Raw genomic sequence first — 7,878 nt, forward strand, 5'->3', positions numbered from 1 at the left:
CCACTCAAGCATTGCTGATTTGTGATGGAGACAATGATATGTCCTTCCTAGTGAGCCCCAGTAATCTGGGCAAATACAAACAGCAGCCTGTAATAAATGGCAAACAGGCTTTGGCATTCAGGGACACAGGTGCTAGTGTCACAATGGTGGCAGAGGATCTTGTGGACCCTGGGCAGATCATCCTGGGTGAAATGTACCAGGTTACCAATGCAAGCAATGTCAAGACCAACCATAGTCTGGCAGTTGTGAATTTCTCCTCGGGAGGGGTAACTGGCCTCAAGAAGGTAGTAGTCAGTGCAGACCTCCCTGTCGAATGTCTATTGGGTAATGATCTAGAGACTTCAGCCTGGTCTGAAGTAGAGTTATGGACTCATGCTGAGATGTTGGGCATACCTGCAGAGGTATTTGCTGTGACCAGGTCACAGGCCAAAATGCATAAAGCTGAACCAGCTCTGGATCCTGAAACTATAGACCAGATGTTACCCAAGAGGAGGAACAGTAGGGTTAAGGCAGTGCCTTCCCTTCTGTCTCAGATCACATACTCCCCTCCTGAGGGAGGAGAAGCAGATCCTGAAGAAGGAACTGCCCCAGAGGGACTTGAGCCTGATCAGGTTGAGTTCTTGGGGGCAGGGTGCCCTTCTAGGGAAGATCTGAGCAAGGAGCAACAGTGCTGCCCCTCTCTTGAACCCCTTAGACAGCAGGCTGCCGCTGAGGCTGCTGGGAGTGCTAGTGGGTCCCATAAAGTTGATTGGGATGAGGGACTCCTATATTCTGAGGCTAGAGATCCTACCCCTGGAGCCACCAGGAGGTTGGTAATACCTCAGAAGTTTAGGGGGTTCCTCTTGACCCTAGCACATGACATCCCTTTAGCAGGACAGTTGGGCCAAAACAAGACCTGGGACAGGCTTGTTCCACATTTTCATTGGCCACATATGTCAGAGGAAACCAAGGAGTTTTGTTGCTCCTGTGTCACTTACCAAGCCAGTGGCAAGTCAGGTGGCACAACAAAGTCCCCCCTGACACCACTACCTGTGGTGGGAGTACCCTTTGAAAGGGTAGGGATTGACATTGTTGGTCCCCTTGACCCTTCAACAGCATCTGGGCACAGGTTTATCCTGGTGGTAGTGGATCATGCCACCAGGTACCCAGAAGCAATTCCCCTGAGGACCACCACAGCCCATGTGGTGGCAAGAGCCCTCATTGGAGTTTTCTCCAGAGTGGGTTTCCCAAAGGAGGTCATATCTGACAGAGGTACCAACTTCATGTCAGGATATCTAAAAGCAATGTGGAAGGAGTGTGGTGTAAATTATAAATTCTCTACCCCCTATCACCCAAAATGCAATGGGTTAGTTGAACGCTTCAACAACACCCTAAAGTGAATGATTAAAGGCCTCCCAGAAACGCTTAGGCGAAAATGGGACCTTTTACTTCCCTGCCTTCTGTTTGCATACAGAGAGGTTCCATAGAAGGGGGTTGGTTACAGCCCATTTGAACTTCTGTTTGGGCATCCTGTAAGAGGTCCATTATGTTTGGTGAAGGAGGGCTGGGAGTTACCTCTCAAACCTCCCAAACAGGATGTGATGGACTATGTACTTGGTCTCTGCTCCAGGATGGCTGAATACCTGAAGAAGGCAACTAAAACCTGGAGGCCAGCCAAGAACTACAAAAAACTTGGCATGACCAAAAGGCTGTGCTGACTGTATACCAGCCAGGACAGAAAGTGTGTGTGTTGGAGCCTGTGGCCCCAGCAGCAGTCCAAGACAAATGGAGTGGCCCCCATACAATTTTTGAGAAAAAGGGAGAAGTCACCTATCTGGTGGATCTTGGAACTCCCAGGAGCACCCTTAGGGTGTTCCATGTCATCAGATTGAAACCATATGTTGGCAGGGCTGACATGGGCTTGCTCATGGCAACTGATGAGGAACAGGAGGAGGAGAGTGACCCTCTCCCTGAACTGCCCTCCCAGAACCCTGATGATGGGTTAGTAGATGGTGTTGCTTTGGTAAGCAGACTCACTGACCATCAGCAAACTGAATGCAGACAGTTTTGCAACAGTTTACACATATGTTTAGCCTGGCCCCTAGTCAGACTTCCTGGTGCACCCATGAGGTGGACACCTGAGACAGTCTGCCTGTCAAGAGTAAAATCTACAGGCAACCTGACCATGTCAGGGACTGCATCAGGACTGAAGTCCAGAAAATGTTGGAACTAGGTGTGATTGAGCCTTCAGATAGCCCTTGGGCTAGTCCAGTAGTCCTAGTACCCAAACCTAATACCAAGGGTGGTAAGAAAGAGATGAGGTTTTGTGTGGACTACAGAGGCCTCAATGCAGTTACCAGGACTGATGCCTATCCAATTCCTAGGGCAGATGAACTGATCGATACTTTGGCCTCAGCCAAGTATCTGAGTACATTTTACCTAACAGCTGGCTACTGGCAGATCAGGTTAGCTGAGGATGCCAAGGCCAAAACTGCATTTTCAACCCCTGGTGGGCACTACCACTTTGTGGTGATGCCCTTTGGTTTGAAGAATGCACCTGCCACTTTTTAGAGGTTGGTGAACAAAGTTCTGACAGGTATGGAAACGTATTGCTCAGCTTATCTAGATGATATTGCTGTCTTTAGTTCCACCTGGCAGGATCACCTGGTCCACCTCAGAAATGCTTTGGAGGCCCTGCAAAAAGCAGGCCTCACTATCAAGGCGACTAAGTTCCAGATAGGGCAGAGTCAGGTTGTATACCAGGGCCACCTTGTAGGTGGAGGCCAGGTTCAGCCTTTACAGAGCAAAATCCAAACCATCATGGAATGGGCTGCTCCAACCACCCAGACACAGGTGAGAGCCTTTTTGGGCCTGACTGGGTACTATAGGAGGTTTGTTAAGAGATATGGATCTATAGTGACCCCCTTAAATGATCTTACCTCAAAGAAAATGCCAAAAAAGGTTCAGTGGACAGCTAACTGTCAGAAGGCATTTGAAGACCTAAAGCAGGCCATGTGCACTGCCCCCATCTTACAGAGTTCAGACTACACCAAAAAGTTAATTGTCCAAACAGATGCTTCTGAGCTGGATTTGGGAGCGGTACTGTCTCAAGTGAATGATGAAGGTCAAGACCAGTCAGTAGCTTTTATAAGCAGAAGTCTGACCCCTAGAGAGAAATGTTGGTCAGCTATAGAGAGGGAGGCCTTTGCTGTGGTGTGGGCCCTGAAGAAGGTGAGGCCATACTTGTTTGGCACTCACTTCATAGTTCAGACTGACCACAAGCCCATCCTATGGCTTAAACAGAATAAAGGTGAAAACCCAAAACTTTTAAGGTGGTCCATTCCCCTACAGGGGATTTACTATACAGTGGAACACAGACCTGGGACCCAACATGCCAATGCAGATGGACTCTCAAGGTATTTCCACTTAGATCACGAAGACTCAACTGGTCAAGGTTAGTTTAGTGTCCCTACATTGGGGGGCGGGGGGGGGTGTAGGAGAGTAGGATCTGCACTTATGTTGCCCCCACTTTTTTTCTGATGTTAACACTGGTTTCTGGCTATAGTCTGTCTGGGACCCTGCTAATCAGGGCCCCAGCCTCTCTGTTCTCTCTAAACAACTTGGAGTGCATATTAGATGCACCAGTGATTGGATACTGTGGTACCTTATGAGCCCCTAGTATATGGTAGCTTAGGTACCAAGGGCATAGGTACTTCACAGGTCTACCAGGGGCTGAAGCATGTATTATGCCACCCCTAGGAAGCAGACTAAATCTGACACCACAGGCCTGCTACTGCAGCCTGGATGAGGTAGTGTTAGCACCCCTCACTGAGGTATAGGTTCACTATATCTCACCTTACACACACATATAAACCTATCAGTCACCCCTAAGGCAGGTCCTATCAATCCTGAGGGCAGGGTGCTTGGTTTCCATGTGAGGGGTGCCTCTGCCTGAGCAGGGTCCCTCTGCAGCTCTCAGAGTCCATTCTCTGTAGCTGTTTGTGGATGCGGTTAAACCATATACTCTTAAGTGCATTATAACCTCGCGGTAAATGCTAACTCTGGGCTGGCTGCATCAAAACATGTTGTGTTTGGTATCAAACGCTTTGGAATCATACCCCCACACCCGTACCTGGTGTGGGAGTATGATCCCACCCTTCTAGAGGGATAGACATGTACCCACTGTGGAAACATGGTAGAATCCTGAAGAGCCCTGGCATCACAAAATGGATGTCACCAGCACAGACACTGAGCTGCCCTCCTGCTGCTGACCGAAACTCATAGTGGAGGAGCCCCAACAATAGGCATTCTGTCACAGGGAGGTGTAACCACCTTCCAGACAGAATTTAGTGTATTGGGGCTGGGTGGGTGCACTCCTAGAGTGCTTTGAAGTTCTGCACTGGGGGAGCAGTAGGCTCCTCTGTGCATATGCGAGCTCAAACCAGCTCAGGGGCTACCAGCCCCTGCTCTGGCGTGAAACTGGACAAAGGGAAATGGGTGTAGCCACCCACTCCCCTGACCTTCCCATAGGAGTGGTCATAGAGTAAGTCCCTCCCTTCCTTGCAGTATAAGTTAGGGAATCCTTGCCATTGCAAACTAGATATCCCTGGACGAAGCTCTGAAGAAGAATCCTGGACCTTCGACGTTCCACTACCTTTGGAAGACTGAAGAATCTCCCTTGGAGTCAAAGAGTGACTCCCCTGCTTGGCAGGCACCAAAACTTTGCATCAACAGTCGCAAACTTTCCCGCTCCCACCAGAGTCTGAAGTCCCTGCAGCCCCAGTAATACATTTTCTAACTTCTCAACAGCCATTGTGAGTCCCCAGCGAAGCTGAGGCGAGTGGACCCCACGAGTGACGAGGAACAGCAATACCCAGGTACCCTGCACTATTGTCGAGTGCAACCCCTTCACAATGTTCTACGAACTTGTGCTTTGGAGCACGTGGGCCCAAGCCTCCAGCAGAATTTTCTTTGAAAAGCAGAGGCCTACCTTGTCCCGACTGACCGTGGGCTCCTGTGAAGTGAATCCTCACTAGGCATCTTTGCGATCCCTTGCTGGTTGGCTTGTGGATCCCCTGAAGACTTTTCCACAGAACCAAAGGGCTCCCCTTGTTGCTCCATACCTGCCCTGACTTACCGTCACTGGGTGAGTCCCTCAGAGCTTGCTGGTCTGCACCGCTGACTTTCTTCACTTTCCACAAGACTTGCTGTTGCCAAGTCTTGTTGGCTCCAATCTGGTTGCCGACACCTCAGTAACCTGCAGACTTCATGGGGCACTCCGAATCCAGCTCCTGATTGTCGTCGACACCTCTTGGACCTCGTGGCTGAAGAGTGAAGACACCCGTGATCACCTGAATTCACCCGACATCTGTGGGCATCCAGCTTCCTGGCCCCGGGTCACTGGCTAGTGACTTTGAACACTGTCTCCTCTGCTTTCAGGTCTTCTTTCTTCAGAACCCAGCCTTGGATTCCACAGGGCACTTCTCCTGTCTTCACAAGCAGCAAGTCTTCTTTGTCTCCCATTGAAAACAACGCAGCGATCCGACACCAAAAGACACCTATGCACCCGGCTTCCATGGGTGAGGTAACTCGAGTACTCTGGTGTTCCTGTGTGTGTTGGCTCTAGAACTACTTACCCTGTAAGTGACTTGCTTGTAGACTCTCCCGAAGTATCCTATAACTTTAAAATTCCAACCGCGACTTGCTCCATTGAAGTCTATTGGGAGCCGCGGCTGTGATCTCACACTGCATGCGTCTCCCGTGGGTCCTTTACTTACCTGCCTTGGGTGGATTAGTGAGGCCCCAGTGCTTCTGAAGACCATAGGCCTTCTCCCTCCTCAAGTCATTCTTCTTATACCTCTTTTTTAGTATATGGTCTGGTATGCCCCTAGGGCCCCAGCCATATAAGTGCTTAATTTGTTGTGAAATGTTGATTTGTGCATATGTCCTTGACTTCTAATCTCATAAAGAGATTAGTAGAGTGTGTCTAGTAATAAATACATATATATTTTATATATATACCTGTCTGGTGTCCTTTCATTTAGTGATTCAAGAGATTATAAGGTGAAACAAGCTGCTTTACATTCCTCTGAGACTTAGCCTGAAGGCTGCTCTCCACAGCTACCACTAGGATAGCTTTCTTTAAACGGTTGTCTTAAACCTATCTACCATAAGAGTCTAATTGTACTGGTGCAAGGTGGCCACTTTAACTAGTGACCAGCATATACCAGGCCAACTTCTCACACCCCTTTCAGGATGTGTGAATTCTCTCAGGAGTCAGAAACAAAGGCCTGTCTGGGTGGGAGGTGTCACATCCCTCACTGACAGTATGGCTAGTGAAGTGGCACATCAAGGCGCTGAGCTTCTATTCACCCACTGCCTTTGATATGCAATCAGGCTTCCTCAGGCTTCCTCTCAGAGGACAAATTAGCCACCCCATGCCATAGGCAATTTAGCAACCAGGGCAGGTAGGAAAAGTATGTAGTCAGAAGGCTAGCTACAGCCCTAAGTTGTCTAACCTGGTCTGTACAGCCGAAGAAGGGTTCTGCCATTTTTAAAAGTGGCAGAATAGAGGCTTCTGAGTAGAAAAAGGTGCCACCCTCCACAGGAAGAGGTCACCTCAGAGGCAGGCTAGCCACTGGGGCTAGTATCTCATTGGCTACTAGCATCCACACCCCATTAAATCTAGGATTTAAAGAGCTCCCCTGGTACCAGAACCTCACATCTGATCGACTTGCAACAAAAGGACAAAGAAAAGACCAGAGTCTGCCACTTCAGTACCTCCACAAACAAAAGGCACCAAGCACTGCAAATGTGGCAACCACCCTGCAACTGCATGACTACAACTCGTCCTGTACCAGAGACGAGTTCAAAAGGAAAGAGAAACCACTCTGTAAGCCAAAGGCAACTCAAAAACTCCCTTGGACTAGAGGTACTAGTCCCTTGCAGCCTGCAGGCAAGACCACTCCCGGAACCAGAGAATCACTGGCCTGCTAAGGGAATCATCCAAAAGTAAATGGTCTAGTGCATTGAAAGAAACATAGTCCTGACCTCCAGCAAGTTTCAGGTGGCTGCCGTTTTCTCCCGGACGTCAAAGTGACAGAAGGCTGAGCTTGCCGCTGCCAAGGCTTGTAGGAGGATAGTCCAGCTACCACGACCTTTGTTCGGCATTGTGGCTCAAGGGAACTCCACAGAATCTTCAACCTAATGCCTCGTAGCCCTGTTGTCGAGTGTTTGCACCCAATGCCTCCTCAAAACCGTCTAAGTGGTAAAATCATAGAATTTGCAACTCCCACTTCATCACTAGGGACTGCCAGGGCAACTCTGCATCCCAGCCCTACGAGCCAGGCAAAAATCAAGTGACTGTCCTAGCTTGGTCCCACTGAACTGGACCTGCAAACAACCGATTGTCACTCATATTTTTCCCCATTGACCGCAACGCAAAACTTTTGCAAAAGTGAAATACACGTATTTAGTTTAATTCATATTTCTGGTTATACTCATGTAATTGTGTTCATTTTAGTTTGAATATTTATATAAAAATCTGAATTATATTTATAAATTGCTACTAGATTTATTTGGAGTCGTGTCAATTGCTTATCATCCATTCTCTGAAATGCTTAAGATGTGTTTTTCTAGTAAAGCCTGACTGATGAAAGTTTTAACAGGTCCCAACTTTCAAATAAAAGGTTAGTGCACAATGGAGGCTGACAAGAACATCGACCTGTCCCTCCCCCCAGCTCTGAAGATCAGTGATCTGAGAGCCTTGAGAAAAATGAGGGGAATTGGCTTTAGAACACCAGCCAAACAGGAGGACCTTGAGAAAGCCCTCAGCGCCTATGAGAAGGGAAGGCCATTCCTCAGAAGAAGTTGCTCAGAGCATAAATATGATGCCCAGGC

Source organism: Triturus cristatus, chromosome 3_1 (genome assembly GCF_964204655.1).
Source record: "Triturus cristatus chromosome 3_1, aTriCri1.1, whole genome shotgun sequence".
Classification (NCBI taxonomy): Eukaryota; Metazoa; Chordata; class Amphibia; order Caudata; family Salamandridae; genus Triturus; species Triturus cristatus.